Here is a 16,902-nt window from a genome sequence, read left to right as displayed (position 1 = left end):
TGAGTACGAGCGTACTCAACAAGTTCATTATAGGAAAGAGGTGTTTAATGCACTAGCTACGGCATTAGACCAGAAAGTCTAATACCAATGCAAGTTTTCATAACCATTTCTTCAAAAGGTTGCTTTTATTCAGAAGAACTATGTCCGTCAGCCTTCACCGCTTTACTAGAACTTCATGGAGCTCCTTTCCGGCCGCGTTCGCGATTCCATATCCCGGAACAGGAGTGACGGGTCACGGTTCTTTACACTCTGCAGAGGTGTGTTGCTTTACCCATAAGAGATCTTAACCTTGGTGCCAACCGGGCGCGCAACCCGTCCACACTTCCTATGGTGTGAGGCCCGGTATAAGGTCTAGCCAATCATGTTCCTCCGCTACCTCGAACACCCACCCTTTGTTGCATGCCCCGACCCTGGGTCCACGCCGGTCCCATTATTCCCGTAATTTCAGGGTGGACCCCGACCACGACGACAGTCTGGGATTGAACCAAACTCCTTCGCCGGTAGCTGCAACCCATCATAGACCACATTACCGTGGGGAATTAGAATGGGATCCCCACCCTCAAGTTGTTCCGCAAGCCGCAACCGCTACGGTATGCACAGCATAACCGTGGGGACTTAGAATGGGTTCCCCACCCTCAAGTTGCTCCGCAAGATACAACTGCTACGGTAAGCGCATCCGTTGATGAACAAGAGGTGGAAACACTTTTGACTACTCTGTCCCACTCCAGATCTTATGGTTAATACGGATATTACGGCACAAGAATCACTGGCGACATTTGTTGTTTAATCCTAGATGGATATAAACCCTTGCAATGGAACCTCCACCATATCAACACAATCCATGGTTCCATTGCCCACCACTTAGTCATATTCATAGTTATGAAAGTAGTGGTTTTGATTTTCATGCAATAGTGATAACCATAATACTTTGCAAGTAATTTGATAGAAATACTCAAATGACATGAGCAAGTGATGAACTTGCCTTTCTTGACTGCAAGATTATGCAGGCAAGGTCTTCGATGCGTAATAACTCCAAATTCTGAAATAGCATCATCGTCCGGTAAGGACGATGTTTAAAAGATTGGCAAGGATGCAATAATGCATAATAATGAGATGCAATCGCTCTAAGCGTGACCTAATCCCGATGATTTAGGATTATTGAGTGGTAGTAATTGATTCAGGGTGTGTTGCACTTTTTAGAGTGATTCACAAACAAGGTTCTTATTCAGGTGTGATTACTTGGTATCATGAACAGGTGGATAATAAAGTACAGTAATCAATTGAGCACACAAAGAATGATAATTGGCATGATGTTAACAAGTAAAGAACAGTGGTCAGTTTTAGTATTATATGGTATGGTTAATGATTAATTATCATATACTTTAAAAGAATAACTTTTGAAGAACATGTTCTTTAATAAAGAACAAGTATGATAATTAGGTTGATGAGGTTGCTATAATTTACTCTGGTTCCAAGTAGTTTCTGGAGTAAGTATACGATGGATCACAACATAGTTGGATTCATCAGCAACTAGGGCTTGTAAGGTTGAGATAATCCTAGACATCCTAAGCAATTCATTATACATGGTTGTTGTCAAGGTTGGTTTATCTTGTTAGTGATAACTGGCTAGGGTTTATAGGTCCTTATAAGCAGGGTTGATGAGGATTCCTTATTTTCTTCAAAAGAATAACTTTTGAAGAACATACTTCTTAAATAATAAGAAGTATAACAATTAGGGTTTAGGTGGTCTAGGTTTTACTGTTGGTTCTATTTAAGTAAAGAATGAGTGGCTCCTAAATGGAATGGTGGATAAGTATCCAACACTAGTAGGGTTTTGTGGAATATGGTATGTGATACAGAATAGCAAGTATAGTTGCTATTATGGTTCATCACAAGGATGTGATGATAAGTATGGTTAATTAAGGATGGTGGTCTTTGGTAATGGAATCTAGGGTTTACACTTGGTTGGCCCTACTGGATTATTTAGGTCTAATGAAGATGAACACATGGGATGCTAGTTAGTAGTGATAGGATTTCCCATATTTTATGTGGATTCTAACTAGTATTTAGTTGCTATATATGAATTTATGTTTACTGGTGAAGTAACATGATCACATGTTACTTAAGTTTAGGTTTGGGATCCATTTAGGGTTCATGTGAAGTAATGGAGCTGGGTTCCGAATGGCATTAGAGTTTTAGGATCCCACATGAATTTATGAACTACTATTTAAGGTATAATGGAACTAGGGTTTTCTAATCACCATCTGGTTCTAAGATTTAATAACTTCATTTTAAAGTTGAGGTTAATAATAATTTGGAATTAAAAATAATATTGAATTTTGCATTTTATTATTTTTAAACAATTAATAATTAAAGTAATTATTAATTAGGGTTTGAATCCTCTTATTAAGGATTTAATAAGTTAAAAGTAAAGGAAATTAGTTTTAATATTTTCCTGATTTACTTACTGGTTTTTATTAATTTTTAGAAGTCTTTCTAATTATTGAAGTTTAATTGAATTTAGAATTAACAGATAAGGCTTAATTAACAAGTCTTAATTAATTGAATTTTTATTTAAAATAAAAATTTCATTTTATATTTTTATTAGATAGAGTTTAGTTTTCTAAGAATTTTGATATATTATTTTCATTTTTCTGAGTTAATATGGATTTTATATAATTTTGCAAAGTTGCTGTAATTTTTGAATTGAAATTTAAAACTAAAGAAATTGCTAAACGCACCCTGCTGGTTCTACCCGTGGTCACTGACCAGTGGGCCTATGTCCACGCCAGCTGCCACGTGAGCGTGGACTGGTCAAAATCGAGACTACGTCCGGGGGCTCACGGTGGCGACCGGGTCGGCAACGACGGCGAGATTCCGGCGACCAACGGGCGCGCGATGGTGCTGGTGCGATCCTACGCAACACGGGGAGTCTACAGGTGGTGGCGCCGCTCACTTTTGGTCGCCGGCGCTTGCCCGACGGCAAGGCCGAGCGGCGGAGCTCGCATGTCCACGACGATGGCGCGGTACGAAGGCTGGGAGGTTGCGGCGATCCATGAGGTGCAGGAGCTCACCATGAATGCGTAGGAAAGCTCAGGCGAGGTCGGGGTGGCCGGACGGCGACTCCACCGTCGATGGAGACGGTGGCCGGGCGCGAAGAAGAGGAGCCTGGTGGGGTTGATTTAGGTCGCTCCGCCTCGATTCCTCGCGCAGGCGAAGCAAGTCAAGCATGGCGGAGCTGATGGCGTCCTCAGCGTGGCTCGGGGATGCCCCAATCGACGACGGTGAGGGATGGCTGGAGATGCTAGGGTTTCAATTTGGGGGAAAATGAAGCAGGGAGGAGGAGAAATTGGAAGCTAGGGTTTCGGCCAGGGCTTTATACGACGATCTTTGGGTCGTCGGTGGTCGCGCAGTCAGCAATGGCGGCCGGGACGTGGCTCTCTGGTCGACGCCGTGGCGTCCTCCTGTGCATCGACGGTGGCGAAGAAGGAGACGACGCTCTCCTCGCCCTTATCCGCACGAAACGGTACACGGGCTGGTGTTGGGCTGCGAAGTGGTGATGGTGTTGGGCTGCTCTGCGGGCTTTTGTTGGGCTGGGTGGCCCGAGAGGTAAGCCTCCTTTTTTTCTTAATTTTCTTTTCTGTTTTCTTTTTCTGTTTTGTATTTCTGTTTTGAATTTTCTATTTTGAATTCAGACTTGAATTCAAATTTTATTTGCAGGTTTCTTGTTATGTTTACTGAATTAAGATATAGTGCAATGACTATTGCTCTATTCTTTATTTGAAACAAATATGGTATATTTGATTAGATTTCATACTTGTATGTTTATTCAAAATAGCAAATATGTATGAGTTCATATTCTCATATTTTTTAACTTCCTTTTTCTTGTGAATTAATTCTGTTAGGATTTATAAGAGTTGCTAATTGCAACTCAATGTATTTCAGAGGTTATTATTAGGAGTTGGTTTCTATTTGAGAAGTTGGTTGTTCACATATGATTTTATGTGAGCATTAATGCTATTAGGGTTTTATGATTTCCATTACAATCCCCCTTGTAAGTTAACACTATAGTTATCATTGAAAGGATCTAGAGTAGGTATTGTTCCCTCATGGTGGTTCTTGGTCACCAAGATGAATAGTTGATCACTACACATATGGTTTTAACCACATAAGGTAGCACAAGGTTTTTCTTATGTTCAAGAATTGAAGCGAGAAGATTTATTTGATGTGAAAATCTAGGGTTCAATTGCTATTTACCTGATGACACATGGGTTGAATCTTAATTGTGGTTTAGGTTTTATTTGTGATCCCCAAGTGATACTCAGACTAGAGTTGAGATTTAATTCTAGGTTATAGAGATTGGATGACACCATATTGCATGTGCTAGGGTTTACTCTCCCCTAACCATGATAAGGTGGTTACTTGCTTAATATTTCATGTGCTTCCCTTATTACTAAGGTTTGAGAATTAGATTTATCTTCTACCAATTGGCTTCTATTATTAACCTCAATTTATCATTTGAGTAACTACATTGGTTATAGTTCTTTTTATAGTTAACTTTGGTCATATGTATTAATGGTTTCTCACCATGTAAAGTATGGAATTTCACTCTAAGGTTTTGTTAGATACTTTATTTGAGGAATAAATGGAATATAGATGAGATAGGGTTCTACTTATGATCACCAGGTGATTCACAAGTTGGAATTGAGATATAAGCCTAGGGTTGCTTATTAGTGATCTCCCTATGATTTCATGTGGTGAATAATATCTTCTAATCATATAAGTGTTAGCACTTGGATTATTCTCATATTTCTCCAAAGCATGATCATGGATTAGGCATGATCCACTTGTTCTTAATATCCTTACCTCAAGCTCTTAGGGTTTGTGATCATTACCCAATTTATCATGATCAAGGTTTGGCTTGCTAAGGTATCTTTGATGAATTTGGTTTCTCACTCCCAAGATCAAGTGTTGTCTTGATCAACTAAATATAGACTTTCTTTTATAGTTTCTTGAATGGGCATGGTTATGGTTGTCTCAATTATCTTGAGTATAACACCATAGGTTGAGCTCTCTCATTTAAGAACAGTTATTCTAGGGTTTATGGTGTACTCCTAATATTTCCTTAGGTATCTAGTCTAAGGTTTCATTTGTCTAGCTTAATTGGGTTAGTCACTTCCTCACCTTATCAATTCATGGATATGGTATTATACCATGTGATAATGGGTTATCTCACCACTCCAAGGGAAATGGTTTACAACCTAATACTTTAGTTCAAAGGTTGTCCTTTATTCTAAAATAGGTAAAACTTGGATTAGTATGAATGGTCTCTGTCTCATTTGAGAAGGACTACAATGCTAACTTAAGTTTATTCTCCAAAGATAATGATGTGGTCACCAATACCTATGGTTAACAGAAATGGGTTCTCTCTCTAAGGATTGTCTTGATTAACATCCTAGGTTTTCTCTGAAAGATGATAATTTGATTACATGGATGTATATCCAAGGTTTAACTCAAGGTTTGTTAATGCTTCTCTAATAATTATAATAGAACTCTCACCTCTCTAGGTTTGGTGCTTAACTATTTGAAATAGAGAAGAATATTTATTTCTAGAGTTGATCTCCTTGTCATGTTTCCAAGGATGAAGTAAAATGAATACCATGAGGTTCATGGTAGGATCATGGATTTGTTTAAGACATGGAGAAGATAAGTGAAGAATAGTTTCTCCAATTATTGTTACTTGATTTCCAATTGAATATATGTGCATATGTTATGACAAGGAATACCATATTATGATCTTAAATAAGATCAAGTAGTTGATCCTTGATTAATATGTTCTTGTGTTGGTTTTAATTCCATTTGATCTAACCCCTTGGATCAAATCATATCTACCCAAATCAAGGTTTTAACAAAGTCACATTGAGGTTTATAACACTGAACTTGATGAGCTATTTCAATTCCACCAAGGTCAAGTGAAACTTCAGTTACTGTGACTGTTTTACTTTAAAGCGCGAAAATTCCCCAGATTTTCTATGCATGAATGCAATGCACACATCTGTTTTATCTATTTTTGTAACCCCATTACCAGGGATAATACAGTCTCTACCCCTTAAACTAAACTTCGTCCTCGAAGTTTGATCTCTCTCACGTTTCCGGAGTGTGGATCTGGCTGGTGCAGACTACGTCTTTTCTCGAACTCCATGGTGATCTTGGTAGATATAATTGAATATATCACTTGTCCAGATTCTTCCTGGAATCCATTAGGGTTTGTCTCTGAACATTAGTTTCTTACTCCAGTTCTATGATTTTTCTCTGGAATCTAATAATACTTGTCTCTGAACCATGGCTTCTAACTTTAATTAGTCTTTCAACTCTATAAGCTTGTTTCCTTTCTCATTGAAGATTCAATGATTGGGATTTATTCTGATGCTGCTAGTCTCAACTCAAGACTAATTTAACAACATACTCCTAATTGGTAAATAGGTCTTTGTTTTCCCTTACTACCAAGATTGCGATAATGGTGCTTAATAAGGTACTAACTATGGAATTGGTCGTGATGGTTTATTTTTCTAATAATGGATTAGACTTATATAGTCCATCCAATCATGGTTTATAGTTGATACTTAGAACTATTTTGGATTCTTTAGGTTCCATGAAAGGAATCATTCTATTAGTCTGTGATTCTGGTATGGTCAATTTCCTTCGGTCTTTGGGTCTTCTTGAGCTTTATTTGGTCTCCTACAATCCTTCATCCAACTTCCTTAGCCTTAATTTACTTGGGCTATCATACTTCTGAGTAAATATTACTCACTTTCTCAAGTTATAGTCCACTTCTTACTTCCTCGAGGTATAAACCTCAACTTCTGTCTGACATCCTTCTGACAGTAGTGTTTGATAATCTTATGAAAATAAGATCGAACTTCCTCTCAGTTTAGACCTTCTTCTTCTATCTTGCTTAAAGTATTGAGTTATTGTACATCCAACTCAATCTTTACTCTACCCCTTAGAGTTTTCTTATGGTCTTTAACTCCTTTTCTTCCAACTATTGAACTTATGATTAGAATAGTTGGTCTAGGTCTAGTTTATGATTTATATTCCTCTAAGGTTTTGCGAAGAAACTTTGTGGTGTATCCACTCAATTGTGGACATCCAATGTGAATCCTTTGACTAAATGTTTATAGATCTAGCTATTTGGCTGACAGATTTTTATTTGTTCACGAACTTTTGTTACAACTAATTAAATCGTGGACTATTTGTAATACTAACTGATACCAGCTGTGGTTATTATACCAACTGTGGCTATTTGATATCTAAAAATGGATTCTATTATAGGTTCTGATCAACTAGACGAGACATCTTCTACTTTATCTCGCAGTATTGATATTATACCAATTGTGGTCTTGATATCAACTATGGTCTTCTTATGTCTGCTATGATTTCATATATCACCTTCTTTCATTCAGGGTTTATTTTGCAAGAAAACCACTAGTTGACACTATGATTATAGTATTCTAAGTGATTTCCCATGCATTCCCTCTTCTATGTTGACTATGGATCTGCTTGAGCTTCACCATAATCACCAAATTTCTCACCCTCATGCTTCTCATGTACTAAAGTACTCCTCTGTTGAGGTAGAGCATGAATTTTTATTGGTACTTCCTTCTGAATATTGTGGTTGCTTCCCACAATTTTGCTTCCTTCTTCTGATGAACCTTCATCTTGTCTTCAAAATCTTCAGAATTCGTCACTTCCTCACACAAATACTATTACCCTCTAGATCTATAGCATCAAGTAAGGACTTGATATTGCAACATGCATTTGCATACCAAAGTCAAACTTCATGTATGGATCTAGTCAAACAATGAAAATCCAATAAAATCCAAGAAGATTCAGCTTTGTGCTTATAATACACATCATCATAAGCCTGAATATACTAGTTGAGTAAGACATCTCTAAACATCAGGCTGAGATGTGTAGAATATAACACCATATAATATAGGTTTATATCGTGATACTTAGCACGAATATATGGAATTCTACTATTTGTCTCAGTATTTACCTTAATTGCACATTTGCAATGAGATAAACTTGAAATTAAGTGGTGCAGGATAGTTAAGGTTAACCTAATTTCCTTTGGAAGTACTAATTTAACTTCCATCTTGTTGAGGACTACTTTACATGCTACCTCTAGATTCTAATATAGCTACTCTCAATTACTCCTAACTATTTGAGCATAGTTCCTATACTTCCAAGTGTTTCTATCCTAAGACTATGGTCATGATGTGCTTGGCACACTTCCCATAGTTTTGGGAACACAATTCTTGCATTGTTGATTAGCACTTGGCTTCTTATTGTACTCCTCCTAAATACTTTAGATGTTCATCACATAATGATCCTCAGATGAATCATATATGATTACTACCTCTATCCTGTAGGTATGCATAAATTATTCCTATCACTCTTCCTTAACTCCCATGATTGACTCATCATGGTCTATACTACCTCATATGACTCATAGTTTTCACTTACTATCAATTATTTCACAAGTTTGGATAAATTTTACTTACTCATTATTTAACTTGATCTACATTTTCTGTTAGGATAACTTAATTACCTACATCTTTTGATATTACTCCAATTACAGGTCTAGATATCTCTTACTTGACCATAACATATGTTGGTACACATCTTCCAATAGGATAACTTCCTTATGGTTGTATCCTCTCTTTGGACTACCATGTATTGTATACCAACTGGGATCTACTCATCTATTGTTTAAGGGCTTCATGGTGTACTACATGTTTGGGATTATCTAACTAACTTTATTTTATCTTGGTAAGCTAGATAGAAATGTTGACTCAAGTGTGTCAGGATTATTCTCAAGTGAATATCCATCTCAAGTCATAAGAAGCATTTGGTTTACCTAGGGCAACTTCCTATAGACACTACCAATCCTATAGGTCTCCTTTAAAGGGTTTTAATCCTAAGGTCAAAGCATTTGCTCTGATACCAACTGTGGTGACCCGGCATACCACTGCATGGTGTAGTATGCAAGTCTGATATAACACCAATGAAACACCGTTCCACTAGTATTATATCGCTCAGAGTGGTACAACAGAAACATATGCGGGTCCAAGGTATGTCTATAGAATTACAACATTGACTCTGTTACAAAAGATCATCACAGCCTCCTACTTTACAATGAGGTAAATCTGCAAATAAACTCCAGAAGAACGACTCGTAGTCTAATCTTATCACGAACTCTATTTGTAGCGTATTTGTCTAGCTAAAGAGGCTATGAATAGATTCTAGCTAAGTAGGAGCTAGGTTGAGGAAGCTAGTTCCTTTCTACTGCTAATCTAGGTTTTCTCCTTGTTGGATGACGTATCTGACTCCGCTGACAGGGTCCTGTATCTTGAAGTAGTTGTTGACTCCTCGGCCTTCGAGTTGCACTGTAGATCCTCCTTCGATGCCTCCAAATCTAAGCAGGGGATTTAAGAGTGGGATGAGTACGAGCGTACTCAACAAGTTCATTATAGGAAAGAGGTGTTTAATGCACTAGCTACGGCATTAGACCAGAAAGTCTAATACCAATGCAAGTTTTCATAACCATTTCTTCAAAAGGTTGCTTTTATTCAGAAGAACTATGTCCGTCAGCCTTCACCGGTTTACTAGAACTTCATGGAGCTCCTTTCCGGCCGCGTTCGCAGTTCCATATCCCGGAACAGGGAGTGACAGGTCACGGTTCTTTACACTCTGCAGAGGTGTGTTGCTTTACCCATAAGAGATCTTAACCTTGGTGCCAACCGGGCGCGCAACCCGTCCACACTTCCTATGGTGTGAGGCCCGGTATAAGGTCTAGCCAATCATGTTCCTCCGCTACCTCGAACACCCACCCTTTGTTGCATGCCCCGACCCTGGGTCCACGCCGGTCCCATTATTCCCGTAATTTCAGGGTGGACCCCGACCACGACGACAGTCTGGGATTGAACCAAACTCCTTCGCCGGTAGCTGCAACCCATCATAGACCACATTACCGTGGGGAATTAGAATGGGATCCCCACCCTCAAGTTGTTCCGCAAGCCGCAACCGCTACGGTATGCACAGCATAACCGTGGGGACTTAGAATGGGTTCCCCACCCTCAAGTTGCTCCGCAAGATACAACTGCTACGGTAAGCGCATCCATTGATGAACAAGAGGTGGAAACACTTTTGACTACTCTGTCCCACTCCAGATCTTATGGTTAACACGGATATTACGGCACAAGAATCACTGGCGACATTTGTTGTTTAATCCTAGATGGATATAAACCCTTGCAATGGAACCTCCACCATATCAACACAATCCATGGTTCCATTGCCCACCACTTAGTCATATTCATAGTTATGAAAGTAGTGGTTTTGATTTTCATGCAATAGTGATAACCATAATACTTTGCAAGTAATTTGATAGAAATACTCAAATGACATGAGCAAGTGATGAACTTGCCTTTCTTGACTGCAAGATTATGCAGGCAAGGTCTTCGATGCGTAATAACTCCAAATTCTGAAATAGCATCATTGTCCGGTAAGGACGATGTTTAAAAGATTGGCAAGGATGCAATAATGCATAATAATGAGATGCAATCGCTCTAAGCGTGACCTAATCCCGATGATTTAGGATTATTGAGTGGTAGTAATTGATTCAGGGTGTGTTGCACTTTTTAGAGTGATTCACAAACAAGGTTCTTATTCAGGTGTGATTACTTGGTATCATGAACAGGTGGATAATAAAGTACAGTAATCAATTGAGCACACAAAGAATGATAATTGGCATGATGTTAACAAGTAAAGAAAAGTGGTCAGTTTTAGTATTATATGGTATGGTTAATGATTAATTATCATATACTTTAAAAGAATAACTTTTGAAGAACATGTTCTTTAATAAAGAACAAGTATGATAATTAGGTTGATGAGGTTGCTATAATTTACTCTGGTTCCAAGTAGTTTCTGGAGTAAGTATACGATGGATCACAACATAGTTGGATTCATCAGCAACTAGGGCTTGTAAGGTTGAGATAATCCTAGACATCCTAAGCAATTCATTATACATGGTTGTTGTCAAGGTTGGTTTATCTTGTTAGTGATAAGCGGCTAGGGTTTATAGGTCCTTATAAGCGGGGTTGATGAGGATTCCTTATTTTCTTCAAAAGAATATCTTTTGAAGAACATACTTCTTAAATAATAAGAAGTTTAACAATTAGGGTTTAGGTGGTCTAGGTTTTTGTGTTGGTTCTATTTAAGTAAAGAATGAGTGGCTCCTAAATGGAATGGTGGATAAGTATCCAACACTAGTAGGGTTTTGTGGAATATGGTATGTGATACAGAATAGCAAGTATAGTTGCTATTATGGTTCATCACAAGGATGTGATGATAAGTATGGTTAATTAAGGATGGTGGTCTTTGGTAATGGAATCTAGGGTTTACACTTGGTTGGCCCTACTGGATTATTTAGGTCTAATGAAGATGAACACATGGGATGCTAGTTAGTAGTGATAGGATTTCCCATATTTTATGTGGATTCTAACTAGTATTTAGTTGCTATATATGAATTTATGTTTACTGGTGAAGTAACATGATCACATGTTACTTAAGTTTAGGTTTGGGATCCATTTAGGGTTCATGTGAAGTAATGGAGCTGGGTTAGAATGGCATTAGAGTTGTAGGATCCCACATGAATTTATGAACTACTATTTAAGGTATAATGGAACTAGGGTTTTCTAATCACCATCTGGTTCTAAGATTTAATAACTTCATTTTAAAGTTGAGGTTAATAATAATTTGGAATTAAAAATAATATTGAATTTTGCATTTTATTATTTTTAAACAATTAATAATTAAAGTAATTATTAATTAGGGTTTGAATCCTCTTATTAAGGATTTAATAAGTTAAAAGTAAAGGAAATTAGTTTTAATATTTTCCTGATTTACTTACTGGTTTTTATTAATTTTTAGAAGTCTTTCTAATTATTGAAGTTTAATTGAATTTAGAATTAACAGATAAGGCTTAATTAACAAGTCTTAATTAATTGAATTTTTATTTAAAATAAAAATTTCATTTTATATTTTTATTAGATAGAGTTTAGTTTTCTAAGAATTTTGATATATTATTTTCATTTTTCTGAGTTAATATGGATTTTATATAATTTTGCAAAGTTGCTGTAATTTTTGAATTGAAATTTAAAACTAAAGAAATTGCTAAACGCACCCTGCTGGTTCTACCCGTGGTCACTGACCAGTGGGCCTATGTCCACGCCAGCTGCCACGTGAGCGTGGACTGGTCAAAATCGAGACTACGTCCAGGGGCTCACAGTGGCCGGCGACCCGGCAACGACGGCGAGATTCCGGCGACCAACGGGCGCGCGATGGTGCTGGTGCGATCCTACGCAACACGGGGAGTCTACAGGTGGTGGCGCCGCTCACTTTTGGTCGCCGGCGCTTGCCCGACGGCAAGGCCGAGCGGCGGAGCTCGCATGTCCACGACGACGGCGCGGTACAGAGAGCTGGGGAGGTTGCGAAGCAGTCCATGAGGTGCAGGAGCTCACCATGAATGCGTAGGAAAGCTCAGGCGAGGTCGGGGTGGCCGGACGGCGACTCCACCGTCGACGGAGACGGTGGCCGGGCGCGAAGAAGAGGAGCCTGGTGGGGTTGATTTAGGTCGCTCCGCCTCGATTCCTCGCGCAGGCGAAGCAAGTCAAGCATGGCGGAGCTGATGGCGTCCTCAGCGTGGCTCGGGGATGCCCCAATCGACGACGGTGAGGGATGGCTGGAGATGCTAGGGTTTCAATTTGGGGGAAAATGAAGCAGGGAGGAGGAGAAATTGGAAGCTAGGGTTTCGGCCAGGGCTTTATACGACGATCTTTGGGTCGTCGGTGGTCGCGCAGTCAGCAATGGCGGCCGGGACGTGGCTCTCTGGTCGACGCCGTGGCGTCCTCCTGTGCGTCGACGGTGGCGAAGAAGGAGACGACGCTCTCCTCGCCCTTATCCGCACGAAACGGTACACGGGCTGGTGTTGGGCTGCGAAGTGGTGATGGTGTTGGGCTGCTCTGCGGGCTTTTGTTGGGCTGGGTGGCCCGAGAGGTAAGCCTCCTTTTTTTCTTAATTTTCTTTTCTGTTTTCTTTTTCTGTTTTGTATTTCTGTTTTGAATTTTCTATTTTGAATTCAGACTTGAATTCAAATTTTATTTGCAGGTTTCTTGTTATGTTTACTGAATTAAGATATAGTGCAATGACTATTGCTCTATTCTTTATTTGAAACAAATATGGTATATTTGATTAGATTTCATACTTGTATGTTTATTCAAAATAGCAAATATGTATGAGTTCATATTCTCATATTTTTTAACTTCCTTTTTCTTGTGAATTAATTCTGTTAGGATTTATAAGAGTTGCTAATTGCAACTCAATGTATTTCAGAGGTTATTATTAGGAGTTGGTTTCTATTTGAGAAGTTGGTTGTTCACATATGATTTTATGTGAGCATTAATGCTATTAGGGTTTTATGATTTCCATTACAATCCCCCTTGTAAGTTAACACTATAGTTATCATTGAAAGGATCTAGAGTAGGTATTGTTCCCTCATGGTGGTTCTTGGTCACCAAGATGAATAGTTGATCACTACACATATGGTTTTAACCACATAAGGTAGCACAAGGTTTTTCTTATGTTCAAGAATTGAAGCAGAAGATTTATTTGATGTGAAAATCTAGGGTTCAATTGCTATTTACCTGATGACACATGGGTTGAATCTTAATTGTGGTTTAGGTTTTATTTGTGATCCCCCAAGTGATACTCAGACTAGAGTTGAGATTTAATTCTAGGTTATAGAGATTGGATGACACCATATTGCATGTGCTAGGGTTTACTCTCCCCTAACCATGATAAGGTGGTTACTTGCTTAATATTTCATGTGCTTCCCTTATTACTAAGGTTTGAGAATTAGATTTATCTTCTACCAATTGGCTTCTATTATTAACCTCAATTTATCATTTGAGTAACTACATTGGTTATAGTTCTTTTTATAGTTAACTTTGGTCATATGTATTAATGGTTTCTCACCATGTAAAGTATGGAATTTCACTCTAAGGTTTTGTTAGATACTTTATTTGAGGAATAAATGGAATATAGATGAGATAGGGTTCTACTTATGATCACCAGGTGATTCACAAGTTGGAATTGAGATATAAGCCTAGGGTTGCTTATTAGTGATCTCCCTATGATTTCATGTGGTGAATAATATCTTCTAATCATATAAGTGTTAGCACTTGGATTATTCTCATATTTCTCCAAAGCATGATCATGGATTAGGCATGATCCACTTGTTCTTAATATCCTTACCTCAAGCTCTTAGGGTTTGTGATCATTACCCAATTTATCATGATCAAGGTTTGGCTTGCTAAGGTATCTTTGATGAATTTGGTTTCTCACTCCCAAGATCAAGTGTTGTCTTGATCAACTAAATATAGACTTTCTTTTATAGTTTCTTGAATGGGCATGGTTATGGTTGTCTCAATTATCTTGAGTATAACACCATAGGTTGAGCTCTCTCATTTAAGAACAGTTATTCTAGGGTTTATGGTGTACTCCTAATATTTCCTTAGGTATCTAGTCTAAGGTTTCATTTGTCTAGCTTAATTGGGTTAGTCACTTCCTCACCTTATCAATTCATGGATATGGTATTATACCATGTGATAATGGGTTATCTCACCACTCCAAGGGAAATGGTTTACAACCTAATACTTTAGTTCAAAGGTTGTCCTTTATTCTAAAATAGGTAAAACTTGGATTAGTATGAATGGTCTCTGTCTCATTTGAGAAGGACTACAATGCTAACTTAAGTTTATTCTCCAAAGATAATGATGTGGTCACCAATACCTATGGTTAACAGAAATGGGTTCTCTCTCTAAGGATTGTCTTGATTAACATCCTAGGTTTTCTCTGAAAGATGATAATTTGATTACATGGATGTATATCCAAGGTTTAACTCAAGGTTTGTTAATGCTTCTCTAATAATTATAATAGAACTCTCACCTCTCTAGGTTTGGTGCTTAACTATTTGAAATAGAGAAGAATATTTATTTCTAGAGTTGATCTCCTTGTCATGTTTCCAAGGATGAAGTAAAATGAATACCATGAGGTTCATGGTAGGATCATGGATTTGTTTAAGACATGGAGAAGATAAGTGAAGAATAGTTTCTCCAATTATTGTTACTTGATTTCCAATTGAATATATGTGCATATGTTATGACAAGGAATACCATATTATGATCTTAAATAAGATCAAGTAGTTGATCCTTGATTAATATGTTCTTGTGTTGGTTTTAATTCCATTTGATCTAACCCCTTGGATCAAATCATATCTACCCAAATCAAGGTTTTAACAAAGTCACATTGAGGTTTATAACACTGAACTTGATGAGCTATTTCAATTCCACCAAGGTCAAGTGAAACTTCAGTTACTGTGACTGTTTTACTTTAAAGCGCGAAAATTCCCCAGATTTTCTATGCATGAATGCAATGCACACATCTGTTTTCTCTATTTTTGTAACCCCATTACCTGGGATATTACACTCGTCCAGGCAAGAAATTCCTCCCGAATAGCCTTAGCTCACTTAAGAGTACCATCGATCAAACCGAGTCCGGAATCGGAGTCAATTTTTGTACCGGAATCACATGTTGTACCAATGGATATCGACGAAGGAAACCCGGGGACTGCTCCGGTAAGCTCGGGGACTGCTGTGCCTATACCGGAAGAAGCAATGCTGGTGGATAGCATGGACGTAGACGTGCCGGTGTTCCTGGTCCGGGAGGCACCATCATGGGTTAAACCTATTAAGGAATTCCTGATGAACGGCACCTTGCCGGTTGACGAAAATGAGTCTAGAAGGATCCAGAGGAGGTCCAAAGCTTACACCATCATCAATGGCGAGGTGTACAAGAGAAGTGTTACCGGTGTCCTCCAAAGGTGTGTGGAACTGGAAGAGGGAAAAGAAATGCTCGAAGAAATTCACCGAGGAGAATGTGGGCATCACGCTTCGTCGAGAGCGCTAGTGGCAAAAGTGTTCCGGCATGGGTTCTATTGGCCAATGGCTTTGGAAAATGCGGAGGATCTGGTAAGAAAATGTAATGGGTGCCAGAGGTACGCCAAGCAAAACCATACCCCAGCATCCAGTTTAAAGACCATACCGCTAACTTGGCCGTTTGCTGTTTGGTGCCTAGACATGGTTGGCCCATTCAAAACAGCAAGGGGAAACATGACCCACATCTTGGTCATGGTGGATAAATTCACCAAGTGGCTAGAAGTGAAACCCATCGCAAAATGTGATGGGCGCACAGCGGTGAAGTTCTTAAAAGATGTAATTTTGCGGTATGGCTACCCGCATAGCATTATCACTGACAATGGCACCAACTTTGCTCAAGGTGAGTTCAAAAGATTTTGTGAAGACAACAATATCCGGTTGGATTTGTGCTCAGTGGCACACCCACAAGGCAATGGCCAAGTTGAAAGAACAAACGCTTTGGTACTTTCCGGTATCAAACCAAGACTCATTGATGCGGTGGAAAAATCGCCGGGGTGTTGGCTCGATGAGCTACCATCCGTACTGTGGAGTATAAGAACAACTCCAAACCGGTCTACCAGATACACTCCATTCTTCATGGTTTATGGAGCAGAAGCGGTCATACCAACCGACATTCTCCATGATTCACCAAGGGTGCAACTCTATATCGAAGAAGAGGTAAAGGAGGCCCGAGAAAACGATGTGGACTTGCTAGAAGAAGCAAGAGAATTAGCTTTGGCAAGAACAACCATTTACCAGCAAAACCTCAGATGCTATCACAGCCGGAAGGTTAACCCGAGGGTAT

The sequence above is a fragment of the Lolium perenne genome, chromosome 7, assembly GCF_019359855.2.
Source record: "Lolium perenne isolate Kyuss_39 chromosome 7, Kyuss_2.0, whole genome shotgun sequence".
Classification (NCBI taxonomy): domain Eukaryota; kingdom Viridiplantae; phylum Streptophyta; class Magnoliopsida; order Poales; family Poaceae; genus Lolium; species Lolium perenne.
This window is presented reverse-complemented; position numbering follows the sequence as displayed.